Raw genomic sequence first — 15,184 nt, forward strand, 5'->3', positions numbered from 1 at the left:
TCTCAAGTACAAGAAAAATAATGTCAAAAGGAAGGTCTAATAGAGCAAGAAGCTTTGGAAAATGAAAAAGCTTTAAAATAAGTAAATATATCTGAAAGCAATGTCTCCAGAAAAATCAATAAAAGTAATATTTAGACAGTATAAATGAAAATACTGGTTAAGAACAGTAGCATAAAAAAGTAGAAGACGAGTTACCAAAATGTTCTAAGATCAATTAAACTGTTGGGAGAGTGATTAAAATATAAACTTTAGATTTTCATATACATATACAAGTAAATTTCAGAAGACCTAGAAATGTCTAACAATAGGATGTGAAACTTACTTAGCAGTTAAGAGAAAACAGAGTAAGAAACAGTTGGGGCTCCCAGGCAGCAAAAACCAAAGGCAGCTCTCAGTATTTTCTAAAAAAGAAAAAGGGAGGGGAGGGAGAGATAGAGAGACTGAAAAGAAACACAAAGCTGAACCATGAGAAGGTCAAATAAAATTACACATACACACAAAGACACACACACACACACACACACACACACACACACATACACACAACAACTACCTCAGTGTAATTTGAAGACCGAGAACTTCCGGACTTCAAAATAGTTTTAAGTTAAAAGAAAAAAAAGAGAAAATCACCAAATTTAAATAAGCAATTTCTTATACTCCAATGCCTTGTCATGAGCCTTATGGCAACAAGAGGCAGTCTGGAAAAACTAAGAAAGAGGGAAGGGGAAACTACTGATGAATGTAAATCTGACCTAAAACTATTACCAAAAAGAGTAAGCCTTCCTTAAGCGTGAAAATAAAAAAAAATTAAAAAAAAAAAGAACACACATCTGACTAGCATGACCAATTTTAAAAGACTTAAAATCATGCTTTATTTCAAGTAGCAGTCTTCTGATGGTGAAAAATATAAAAAGGAAGAGAGAAGCAATCTCTGTCAGCTGAGTGGTAAAGGGGAAAGAAGCCAAAGGGAAAAATTCAGGGTCCTGGAATACCAAAGAGAACAAAAAAGTTAAAGGACAAAATTCCTTCCTCCACCATTAAATAACAGAAATTAACTAAAAGAAAATGGAGTTTGCTATACTGACAGGAGAGGGTGTTACTGAATTAAGTCCCCTAAACTAACCAAATCCACAAGAGACGAACAGGAGAAAACTTAATGTATCCATACAGAGTTTTTACACAAAAGGATTTAACCACCTCAATTAATGAACTACCTTCTATCCAAGAAATGTTAAGCAGAAGACTGTAACATAACACTCCAAAATGAAATAGAATTTTTGCACAGTTATGACATTCAGAACCATACCAATATTTCACATACTCCAAAAAATACACAATTAGAATTCCACCAAGTCAGAGGGGACACATTCAAAGTGGATTATTAACAAGATAAAACCAACTCCAAATTGTTATGATAACCAACCTGAAGAGGATGGCAAAGAAAATAATTAACCTAACTTTGGAAAATTGTATTTTGTTCTATACTTTAAGAACTGTATATGACTATTGCACTCTAATTAGTAAATTTATTTTCTCAGAGGTATGGATTGGCATTTCTGAAATTACACTTGTGTGTATTCCAGGGATGAACGAAGAAGGAAACATACTGCTGAGAATGAAAGATTCCTCACTGGTAGGAAAAGGGTTTACATATAAGAAAAGGGAGAAGAAGCTAGATCCATCCTGTTGGACTGGAAACAGAGCTGTCAGTAAACTCAGTTGATTTGATATAGGTTATATATTATATACAAACACACAGAGAGCAATATAGAAGTAGGTGTATGAAAATAAGTATGCTTCCTAAAAGCACACTGAAAGGGATTACAAATAATGATGTACCAGGTGCAATTAATACCCATGGTGCCCACATCTTGGTTTCTAAATACCATTCTGTGCCACCTGGATACAATGCACTGAGAAGAATACATTACTTCTGTGGTATTCTTGTCAATAATCCATAGTCTTAATTTAATCATGAAAGGACATCAAATAAACTTAAATTTAGAGACACTGTATAACACAAAAGGCCAGTATTTATCAAAAAGAAAGGGTCATGAAAGATAAAGACTATTGATGCATCCCAGATTAAATGAGATGAATAAGAGATGACAACAATATGCAACATGTGTTCCAAGATTGGATCCTGGACCAGAAAAAGGATAATAATGGGAAAATAAATAAAATTTAATAACATCTTGAGATTATAGTGTTGCATCAATTAATTCTCCATTTTGATACTGTGGTGATATAAAATGTTACTATTGGGGATTCTGAGTCAAGGTATACAGGAATGCTTTGTGCTTTTTTCTGAACATTTTTTAAGTCTGAAATTACTTCAGAGTGGAAGTTAAAATGAATAATTGAGAAAAAAATGAAAAGCAATCAAATAATCTCAGTAAGAAAAAAAGATGAGTAAAATAAACAAACAGGAGTCAAAAAAATAAGGTGGTAGAAACTATTGCAAATATTTTTCTAATTTCAATAAATATAAATGACTAAACTCATGGAGGGAAACACAGAGATTCTCAGGTTGGATTACAAATTAGACACAGCTATAGTCACACCTAAAGCACAAGGACACAGAAAGCTTAAAATCAAGTGATTGAAAAAGGTATACCAGACAGGCACTAACCAAAAGTAAATTTTGTTTACTATGTTCTGTATATTCACTAGAAAAATATAGATTTTAAGATATATAGCAATTATTATAGAGTGTCACTACAAAAGTTATAAAAAGTTTAACTCACCAGAGGCAAGTTTGGGATACTGAGAGTTACAAAGGCAATTCTGGATAAACCTGAGATGCTAGGAAGACATCCAAGACAAAATATCAAATAGGTAGTTGTATATGTGAGTCTAGAGCATGGAAATGAGTTATCTGCACACTAAGAGTATTTAAAAACCACAGAATAAGTGAGAATCCTTACAAATCACACAGGACAGCACCTTAAGAATCTTCAGCAGTTAGAGATTTAACAGAAATAAGAGGCTGGCCAGGGAGGAGTACGTTATAAAAAGAGATCAGAGGAGTGTAAGAATATGGAACCTGAGATAAAAGAGCAATGAAGAAGAAAGAGGTACCTAGTTATCCATTAGTTTTTATAGATTGTTACAGGAAAAAATCAGTTATACAGATAAGGATAATTAATTTTAATAGGTTGTGAAGCAAAGCAATGCTTCAATAATAGTTATTGTTTTGCAAATATAAGGTTTAAAAATAGTTAAAGTACATCTTAAAACACTGGAATGTGAACAGATAATAAACAGGGTTGAAAATCATATGGAATTTCTCATTTTATACAAAGTCAAGGCAATGCATATTAAATCATCATCAATTTTAAGTTAGTAGAAATAAGTAAATATCAATTTATAAAATTTAAAAACCATCAGTGGTAGTATGAAACGGTATCTTACAGAATCACTAGGGGGAAAAATAAAATAGAACAAATCCTGTGAAGTAAATTTCATTATTTAGAAAACTTACACCAACAAAGGTTGATAAACATGTCTAGCATCACACAGATAATAACTGAGAAACCCAATTTGAAATCAGAATCAGAATCTATAGAGACTAAGCATTTAACATTAGGGACATAATTATCCAAGAAAACTTGCTCCTAAATGGCTATTTCAAGTTTAGATCCATTATTTTTGGAGGGCCTTATTTAATACCAAATTAAAAAATATAAATCCCTTTTGAGATTTTTAAATGACTCAGCAACAATAAGTTGGGTGTACGGTCTAACACGCATTCACACCTCCATGGTATGCGTATCCTGCTTCTATAATTGCAAAAAAGGAAAAAATAACTAGAGTAATTTATGTTTTATGATGTGACTACAAACTGATGAGAGACTTACATCTCTTTGGCTAATAATAATAAAAACCCTAACGTGCAAATTGGGACACTGATTCCAGAATTCGTAACATCCAAACAAAAGGTACAAGCAAGCACTTATTGAGTATTGATGTAGAAATAAAAAAGGAGTTCTGTAAAACAGATGTAGGGGACATAAAGCAAATATTTACTGAATCAAAATGTCATTTTCTTTTATAGTTTATAGCGTCACACATATACATTGCAAAGATAGGCAGGAAGCCTTGTCAATTTCAGGAACTGTCATGCCATAAAATGATAAGCCATAGGGAACAACAAATACCAGAATTGAGTTGCTAAAGGAAAGGCAAAAATAAAAAATTAAAACAGAACATACATTGATTTGACTGTCATGGTTGGTTGCATTTGGCATGATCCCTGGCAGGATCTGTTTTATATTGAGTAATGATGAACGTTTGCTTTCTCTGCCGACATGTTTTCAGTGAGGTGTAGAACATAGGAAAGGCTAGGCAACATTTTAATTATTGTTCCAGCATTTTAATAAACTGAAAAAGATCTAGGGAGAACACAAATAAGCAGCACATTAGAAATCTCCTGTGACACCCTGGAAACCTTACAAAGGGAACACTAACATGTTTTCCATTCACTCAGCCTAAAGCATAATTCTCCAGTTTCCTGGATATACTAATTTCATAAAGAATAATTTAAGTGTTATATAGAACACACACAATCAAAAGGAAAAGAAGAGCTACAAAACCTTTCTTCCTTTTAATTGTTTATTCATTCTGATTGGGATTGGAAGGCCTTTAAAAGACAAATAAATGCTTGCGGCTATAAATAATTAAAATACCAGCAAAGAGGAGTAATAATTACAAGAAAGAAAATGTCTGTCTGGATTATACGCATGTCCAATGAAAGGACTGAGACACATTCCTGAATAGTGAGCACTAAATCATGAAAGCAAAAATGATTGATAATCTTTATAGGAATATATTAAAAGGCATTTAAAAGTAAATGTTGAGTTCAATGATAGGAAGTTCTTATTATACACATTATTCTTATAATACATTATTCTTATAAAAATATAATCCTCTCATAGACTGAAATATTTCCTGACTTAAAAAATGAAAGAAAAGCTCGTATGAGGAAACCTAGCCTGTTTAGATTTGTTTTGTTTTAGATTTGAGCATTTTACTTAGAAGTAAGTTTCAGCCTTGTGGAACAAAAACATACACTCACACAGCCTCCCTATGAAAATTGTAGCTTACAGTGGTGATCTCCTACATATCCTATCAATCATTTTTTAAAATGATAAGTCTTGGGAAGTTTAGGAAAGGTAGGGGAAGTTTGTCTAAGTATTATGGAAGAAGCCTTTGGTCTTGTTCTTCATATTCTTGATAATAAATACAAAAGTAACAGCTTGATTTACAATAATCATTTTCATTCTGAGGTAACCATTTCTTGTACATCTCTTTATAACATGTTAACTTTCTGCCTTCAACTAATCATATGGTAAATAAAAGAAATAAAGTGAATGTTTTAAGAGGAAAACAAAGCAGATTTAATTGAACGGTAAAGACATTCCTTATTTTCAACCAAGAACATTTTAGCCTTAAGATTTTAAGAGAATACAACAGAGTACAAGAGTTCTTAATATCTTATAACATCAGTTTGGTTACTTACAATAGACTTATGAATCCAAAAAAAAGTCATAATAAGAATGTAAATATAATTGATGAATGCTTTATTTTAATATGCTTGACATTTAAACACCCTATGAAATGACAGTAAAATTCTAAGTACTTATTCTTCTTCCCTTCAAAACAAAAGAATTAACTGTCACGTCCTGCAATCTAAACATTGCTAATTCCCAGGGAGTATAATACAAGAAAAGATGAAATTAAGTTATAGAAGAAGGATAATATAGGTAAGCCCCAAGGGACTCAAATTTTAGCTAAGTCCAAAGGCAAACTATGTTAAATTCATGAGGACCTATCTTGCTTGTCAAGAAATATGATTCAAAAGCCTCAGCAACTCAGAGCTCTGTCCAGCAACATCCACTTGCATATGAGTCACAAGAAGCCAATGGTATTTTTCAAAAGCAATTTTTTTTATGGCTCATAGCAAAAGCTCACTCAACTCGGTAGGCCACCCAATAAATATCATGCGATGGTGACAATGAACTCTAAAACATGTGTTGTATGCCAAAATGTATGGTGCTTAAGAGGTATGGGAAGAAGTCACTGCACTATATTATTCTATACAGAATTTGGGGTTTAAAAAGGAATACTGAATTTGTGGGGTTTCAACTGCTTTACTTAGAACTCTCCATATTTTATAAAATAGCCTGACAAATGAGGGATAAATATGTAAAGGTTTTTGCCAGCACTCAAAAACTGATAAAATATTTTAATTAAAAAGCAAAAATATATAAACTGAATTTGACTTTACACTCATCCTGTTATTAAACTGCTCATCACCTCTTCTCAAGTACCACTCAAAAACTGAATACACCATATGGCATGGAAAATGCAATCTCTTATTTCATTGAGGGGTAAAGAGAGAAAGCAACAAAAGAGTGATTGCTTTTTTTTTGAAATTATAACTGAAATTCGATTTTTTAAAACTTTGAATAAACACAAAACAGTTTTTGTTATGTTAAATATAGTAACTATTCAATTTCTTGCTTCCAGTTGTAAAATAAACAAGCGTATCTTCCTCTATTTACTCTGGAGTCATCTATATAATGTGCAATTCATCTAAAAATAGCTCATTTCTTTCATGTAATCCAAAAGAATCATTTTTAAGTTCATTAAGAATAGACTAAATGAATTGACTAGAGAGTAATCACCACAAATTTGAAGATAATATGAGAAAGATAACAGCCAAGACAGGATGACCTTTCAATGATGGGATTATAAGTAATGAGAGTCACTTATTATTCATTACAAGTAATTACTTATAATTACACTTACTCATTATAAGTAATAAGAATTATAATGGTGGACTCTCTGGGGACCCCCTTCTCAAAAAAAGTGTTATAAATTTTAAGTGCACCTTTAAGGAAGAAATCAATTACTTTTAATTTTATGAAGTAGATTATCTAATGGATGATGATTTAAGAATATATCAGAAGAACAAAACTATTTTTGTAAGTTTCTTATTATAATGAATCATTGAGAAGCTTTATCAAGGTGGTAGCCTGAGAACAGGTCTTCCTCATTTAAATCCCCAAAAATGTGTACTGGTGGTGATGGTGGGATTAAATGCACTTGGAAGCTCACACTTGCGCACACAAACATACATATGTAATACTGGGAAATAATGGGTAATGCTATGACGTGACTAGAAATTTTGGAGAACTTCTGAGAAACAGAAAGAGATGGGATTAAAAAAAAGAGAAAGAGATGGGATTAGACTAAAAACAAAAACCACAGACATGCACAAGGTAAGGCTCTACAGAAGACAATTCAAGTTGAGAGTGAACAAATGCAAGAAGCAGAGAAAGATCTTGGCCCAGTGTTAAAGTAAGTATTCATGAACTTATATTCTAAGAAGTCAACAGGGTGGCAGATCCTCACTCCCCACCCACATTAAAGCACTGGCAATAAAGATGTTTACTCAGAGCTTAAAGTAGATCATGTGAGCATGTAATCTGGTGAAATGACAATGTCTTAAGTGTCAGGAAATTTCAGAAAGAAAAAGGATCCTCATAAGGGAAACAGCTATTAGAAATAAATGACATTTATACAGTAATAATAACGGGGACACATTGTGTTAACTGAAAGTTGTGATGATACGCATACAATGTTCTCTCACCACAATACATTATGGAAAAAAAAGAGTTCATACTAATGTTTCTAGTTTTGGTATCAACATATAAAAATCTGTGATTTAACACATTATGAAATGAAGAAGAAAACACACTAGGAACTTTTTAAAAATATATTTTAGAAAGAGTATGGGCATGTGAACAAGCAGGGGGAGGAGCGAGAGAGAGAGAGAGAGAGAGAGAGTGGAAGGGAGGGAGGGAACGAGGGAGAGGGAAAGGGAGAAAATCCCTGCCAAACTTGGAGCCCTATGCTGGGCTCAATCCCATCTCAGATCACACCTGACATGAAGTCAGAAGCTTAACCCACTGAGCCACCCAGGTGCTCTTAGAATATGAACTTTTAATTACATTTAGTATTTGTACTATTCAACATCTATCCCTAAGAAAACAAAAAGAAGTAAAAGCAAAGTGGGGAGAAGAATTGCTTTCATTATTTTAAGAATTACCTTAAAGTTAAAGCAAGCACAAGGATAACTGACACCACTCCTAATTCAGTACATGGATATTATATTATCTCAATGTACTGGATTTATTAGCTAATGTAATGAGGAAAATAAATAAATGGGTTAAATATTGGAAAGTAAGATATAATCTATCCTTCTTTTTAAACACTAAAAGTAATTTTTGAATATATAAAACAACGGTGAACTATAAACAGAGTTTATTTAGTGAGTGCTTAGGTACAAAAATCAATCCACAAAATAATGTGCACTTTCCTGTATAATACAATAACAAACTATAAAATTTAGTATTTATGAAGACCCCACTCACAAAACTTGGTAGCTTTTAAAACAGTGGCAATAATCAATTATGAAATATAATAAAATTATAATTATCACATTAGCAAAAGCAAAGCAAAACAAAAACCCATAAAGTGGTCATAATTAAGTCTTCAAAAGTGTCAGGTAAAGTACTGACATTTCCCAATTAAAACGGAATTATCAACAATAAATATTAGTAATTACAAGTCAGAACAAATAATTTGACTCTACATCTGTAGGATGTTCCCAAAGAGTAAATTAAAAACAAACAAACAAAACAAACTAATGTTAAATTTTACTCATGCAGTTTTATAGTTAATGAATTCATTTTCTAGACTGAAACCAATATGATGTTAATTTTGGACAAGATTTCAGTTAAAGGAATAATAAATTCATGCAACTTTTGAGGTTGTCATAACTCTTGTGACAATAGCTACAAAGGAAATCAGTTGTTCTTCTCTCAGGTGTTATGTGGAAAAAGAACAGAGACATAATCTTACAAGTTTGCTAAAATTCATTTCAACCTCCCCCAAACAATACCAGTGACCAAGAAAGCCATTTTCTCCTCTTTTTCCCAAAGCAATATAGAGAACTTTAAGAAATCAAACCCATGGTTAGGGGAATCAAAATTGTATTTAAATGAGAAGTTCACTAATCTGGGTTAGAGCTAATCTTTGACTTTCACATAAGTGGCAAATCAGGGAAAAAGAGCTTCTAATATAAAGAAGAGAAACCAGATGACAAATAACAAAGTCAAAGGAATAACTTGGCAAGAAAGCTGGTTTTGGGCTAGAACATGAGACATGGAAATTCTTAATGATAGAAAGAAAAAAAAAAAAAAGGCAGTGAAAAAAAGAATCTTCACTATTTCCAAGTCATAAGGCAGGACAACTTAAACCCGTATTACATACAACCTGAGTAGGATTTTCTTATGGACATAAGAATATGCCAAATATGTTACATTTATAAAACATTATAGTCAAAGAAATAAAATTATTATGACTAGGGATAAGATGAATAGAAGAAAGGAGAAGAGTATAGTAATGAGCAATCCAAAGACATCAGAAAATAATTAGTTTTACTTCATCACTAACTGTATAATACACAAATTATTTTCAGTCTTACAGTATAGTTATAAATAAAAAACACTAGTATATATTGCTTTAATTATTGTATTAAGGCATAAGAGTAAAAACATAAAAGAAAAAGATTAAAAGTTTTAGCAATCCATCTATTTTAATCAGTACTACTAAATACACTAGTTAGGGGAAAAATGACCTGATCCATCTTGCCAATCACACATCGTGCTCCTCTATAATTATGTTCTGCCTTTATCTCTCCACTCTAACCTCATTAACCTATTTGTAAAGCTTTTCAGTTTAAGTTCTCTTTAGTCATAGGCATTCTTATCCTTTCTCTACAATACTCTCTTCCAAATTACTTTCCTTCATATCTCAGCTTGGGTGACAAAGTTGCTTTTTATTTTCATCCCTCTTACTCATAAAGTCTTTCTTGACATGCCTGCTTAGGTCAAATCCACCCATCATGGCTCTCATGGTACCTCTCCTTTTTAGTCGTCTCTCTTCCAATTTTGCATTTGTTAATGCAATTCTCTCCTAGACTGAAGCTCTAGGCTGCTATTAGATATCATGTTATCTTGTCTGTCCACACTCAGCATTGCACCCCAAGTTTCTCTTGTGATGCCTACACCAGAGTAGGTGCTAGGACATATTTGTGCAGGGAAGTACATATTTGGAAAGAAAAAAATGTGTAAGAAATAAAATTTAGATTTCTGGCACTATTTGTTGATAAATTTCTGCAATTCTTTCAGGATGTAACTTTGTCTCTTTTCCTATTCTACATTTACATTTCTTATCCCTCCTATTCTTTCCCATTCCTCCTCAATGTGCAATAAGTCCAGTGACCAGAAAGGATATTTTTATTTCAGCATTCCACCATTTCTGACAGACTGCCATTCTAATTCATAGGACCCATTCTTTCCTGATGAAAGATCTGAGACAAGAATTGGAATGCACACAAACTATTAAAAAAAAAAAAGTTTTCTACATTCTACCTAAAGTTATCTCAGACTATACCTACTGCATACCTATCATATCCTCCAGAAAATCAGTTGTCCTGATCAAACTCTTGATAGGAGTTGTGTGCAAGAAAAAATTTATAATATTGATATCATGATAGTGTTAAAAATAGTAGATATGGTATGATATTTTGGTTATTGGAAAGAAATGATACTCTTCTGAAATCAGAGTTATTATGTTCTTTTAATAATGTATACGAATATTTTCCAGATGAGAGGAAGCAAGAGAGAAAAGGGTCCCTATAAATAAAAACTCTAGAAAATGTTCAGTCACATCACAGAGACCATCCCAAGCTGCATGACTAAGAAATGCTGCTACTGTGTCAAATAAAATTGTGTTTCTGAAGTGAGGAGATGGGCATCTAGCAGAAACTGTCTTGCCTGTTTTATTTAATCCTTGTAACAGAACTAAAGTTTTAAAAAAACTCCCAAAAACCCCAAAATAAACAGAAAAAAAAAAACCATGACTGCAAATCCATCCTTCTGTTTCACATTGCCCATTCCTAAAGTGGAGAATGGATTTCCAAAGGGCAAGTATGAACTTCCTAACACTGCTCCAGCCTCATTTTGCCAAAGTGCAATAATTGGGAAACTCCCTTGAACTAACTTTCCTCCTTTGTATGCTGCCAAGGAACACTTTTATTTATGAGACAAAAGTAATGAATCTCTGTATCCTATTTGAAAAATTAGATCCCAACTGAATAACATCTGGAAGATATTCCTAGAAGTTTGGGATTTAAGGATGAGGAGGTTCCATATTTTCAGAATGGAATACATTTCCTGTTTTTAGGGTTTTTTAAGTTCATTTTTAGTAAATTCTCAGTAAAAATATGAATATATTTAACTGTTCAGCCCTTATACTCTACTACAAATATTCCCTGGCTAAGCTTCTGCCTTGCTTGTTTTCAGTACTACCTTTGATGACTTGGCCATGTTACTCTGTTCACACAGTTAATTACCATCTACTGGGTATAATAGGGCTATACAGGGAAGCATGAGATACATAACAATGTGTTAACAAGGTAGATCCTGTCATAAAAAGATTTATAATCTCAAAGGATTTTTATGGTGAAATATATATCAAAAAGTTAAAGAATAATACAAGGGTTAACATCTTAGTTCTTGTATTCTCTAATAATGCCTCAAAGGCTGCTGAGGAATCTAGAAGGAAGTCAAGCGATTGAAGATTTTCATTCTGCTCCTTGAGTACATAAGACTTCTGGTTTCAAAAGGGAATCTACTCCATATTATTTTTGGAAAATGAATTTCATTATTAGAAAGGATTTATTTTTTATTTTTACTTTTTTAAGATTTTATTTATTTATTCGTGAGAGACACAGAGAGAGAGGCAGAGACAGAGGCAGAGGGAGAAGCAGGCTCCATGCAAGGTGCCCAATGTGGGTCTTGATCCCAGGACCCTGGGGTCAACGCCCTGAGCTGAAGGCAGATGCTCAACCTCTGAGCCGCCCAGGTGCCCAGAAATGATTTTTTTTAAAACAAAGATAATCACAGAAATGAGAAAATAAATGGTTAATAAGTAGTATACATGTAATGGCATAATCTCATTGGAATGATTTTTTACAATGGTCAATTATAACTTCCAGGACAGAGCTGCAAGTTCAGAAATACAAGGAGTAGAATTCTCTGGCATCATCAAATAGGAGTGGGGAAGGAAAGAAGGAAGGAAAGAAGAAAGGAAGGCAGGAAGGCAGGAAGGCAGGAAGGCAGGAAGAGGAGGGAGGGAGGGAGGGAGGGAGGGAGGGAGGGAGGGAGGGAGGAAGGAAGGAAGGAAGGAAGGAAGGAAGGAAGGAAGGAAGGAAGGAAGGAAGGAAGGAAGGAAGGAAAGAAGGAAGGAAAGAAGGAAGGAAGTTGTGAAGATATGGGGACCTAAAAGTCATTCCATTGTATAATGACTGTGAAGACAACACCCTAACAAAGGCCACAGAAGATCCCACAACAAGCAGCAGGGTTAGAATGTATGACTTGACAAAATAATTTTTTTAAGATTTTATTTATTCATGAGACACACACACACAGAGGTAGAGACACAGGCAGAGGGAGAAGCAGGCTCCAGGCAGGGAGCCCGACATGGGACTCGATCCCGGGTCTCCAGAATCACGCCCTGGGCTGAAGGCAGGCGCCAAACCACTGACCCACCCAGGGATCCCCTGACTTGACTAAATTTGAAACCAGGGAGAACTTAGATCATATACTCAAGATCATAACCCTGAAGATTATGTAGCAAAAGCAGCATTTTAAAAAGAATCCTCTGGAGGAGAAATGATCAAAGAGAAATTAGAGCAGGGGTTTTCAACCTTACCATGATTGTCACTCTTGGCTGAGTAAGGCTCACTGGATGCTGCCCGGTGCTTCATGCAACTTTATCATCATCCATAACCTCTACTCATTATATGCCCATAGCACCACATCCTCAGTTATGACAACTCAAAATGTCTCCAGATACTATTGCTAAATGTCTCCTGGGGCAAATTTGCCTCTGCTTGAAAACCACTAGATTAAAGGTAGGGAGAGTAATTATTTGTAGATATGAAATAAGAGAGACCTTGACTAAAATGATAAGCACTGATCTATGCAGGTCTTACATACATAGCAAAGAAAGCATATTCAGAATTCCCTCAATGATTCCAGTTTCTAGTCTCTGTAATGGGAAAACACTACCGAAAAAAGAGGAAGTAGACAAGAAAGCACATGTTTTAATAAGGTGAGGGAGGTGTGGAAAGAGAGACATTGAGTGGATGATTTCTTCGTATGAAACTTCTGTATGTAATATCTTAACACTTGCTAAAGTTTTAACAGATAAGTAAAAGTGAACATAGGAATAAATGGTACAGAAGTCTATATGGGAAGAATATGGGCAATCCTGACATTTCTCAAGTTGCTTTGTAAATTATGATTTTTAGCCACAACACATACAAATTTAACCTTTGTCAAAATATTAGAAAAGGTCCTAAAAAGTTGCACAAAATTAAATCTACCCATAAAGCAAAGGTAATCATATTTAAGTGAATACTATATCAAACATTTCTGAAAAGTAACAATAATTTTATAGTATAATTATTTAGTGATATAAGTAATCTGGATTTTTAAAATTTTATTTCCCTGAAAGTTGAAAACACTATTTGAAAAGTAAAGAAATACCACTAAGTGTCCTTGGCCAAGATCTTAAAACCACTTTATTCCAATATATTTAAGCAAAGGTGGAGGATTTTCTGCCTTTTGATGATCGCCTTTTTATCATTATTGTTAGATGCTCCTGGAAATGCTCATAGCAAAATAGAAAATTCATACAAGGATGTTTTAAATAGGCCTAATTTCAAATGCACAACCAGGAGGTTTTAATAAATCTAAAGAACTACACTGTAAAGCAAAACTTAATATATACCTCTGTGAAGACCTCTGTTTGACTGTTCTTTGATTATTTTGTGGTTAGGTAAGGCTCTATTATATAAACTATATATCAAGCTTTATGCCTTATAATTATGTTAAGTGTTATTTGTGAAAGTTCCTCAAACTGATTCGGAATTTCACTTCCTCAGCTGGCAGCAATTACACATTCAAAGACCACCAGAAAAAAAAAAAAGACCACCAGAAATAATTCTTCAGCTTCTTTTGGGATCTACAAGCTTGTTATGAACACTTAAGCAAGCGCATATGAATGTTAAACGCTCTGATAATAAACAAGGCTAGAGGGAAGGCTATTCTTTTCTACTAAAAAAAAAAAAAATCCTGTTCATAAATGATTCAAGAGCCAAAGGGCAAATAATTCTACCAACATATGCAACTTTATCTGAAATCAGAGCCACTCTGTGCAGGATTTTGAACTCTAAGGGTAACAGCTCACACAAATTACTGACTACTTGCCCAGTCAGTACATTCATCTAACAAAGCAACTTCCATATGAGCAACCACAAACATTTCTGGCTTCAGTTGTTAATCTTCCATGAAAAACTATTTCCATACTATTTTTAACTTGTATATGGTAATGATTATCTGTTTATCTCTGAAGCATGAAAACTCTTACAGTGCCCTTTATAATGTATTTATGTACCGTTATTCCCTTCCCTGTCCTTGGCAGATGGAAGTATTCCTATCTTCCTGCCAGTGACAAAAGTTGAGAAGCACATTGCTTTCTTTTCAATTGGCTCCTTTTTTGTGTCCCAAATTCTCACACTTTTGGGCCTACTTCTAAATGACTTTTCAATTTTACCTTCTTAGATAAAAAATGCAACTGTGTGATACTTGAGGCTAATTAATATGGAACATTGGGGTAAATGGTAAATTAAATTCTTAATTTACCTGACCACATACGTATAAAATTTAAGTTTTTTTTTTAATTTAAGTTTTAAATATTTTACTATAAATTGGTAATTGATATTAAAGCACAGGAATCATTTCAAGATATTTAAATATAGATCTGAACTAAGGTTTCTTATACGCCTTTACCAAATGCTTTAAATTAACTCATTTAATACACTTAATAACCATATGATATGAATTTTATCTCTACAGATGAGGAAAATAAACTTAAAAAAATTTAAGTATCTCATCCAAGTTTACAGAGCAAATAAGTATCCTGTGGATTAAATCCAGTTCCATCTGAATTTCAAAAATAATTTTTTTCTATGATTCCATGC

At 33.3% G+C, this 15,184-nt stretch overlaps 1 protein-coding gene across 1 annotated transcript in view; it reads right to left on the reverse strand.

Moving 5' to 3' along the window:
* The window catches only part of CRPPA (CDP-L-ribitol pyrophosphorylase A), a gene marked incomplete at its 5' end in the record, with an annotated part of 293,261 nt that overhangs the window by 14,061 nt on the left and 264,016 nt on the right, over nt 1–15,184 (reverse strand). The window lies entirely within an intron of this gene.

The sequence above is a fragment of the Canis lupus genome, chromosome 14, assembly GCF_003254725.2.
Source record: "Canis lupus dingo isolate Sandy chromosome 14, ASM325472v2, whole genome shotgun sequence".
Classification (NCBI taxonomy): Eukaryota; Metazoa; Chordata; class Mammalia; order Carnivora; family Canidae; genus Canis; species Canis lupus.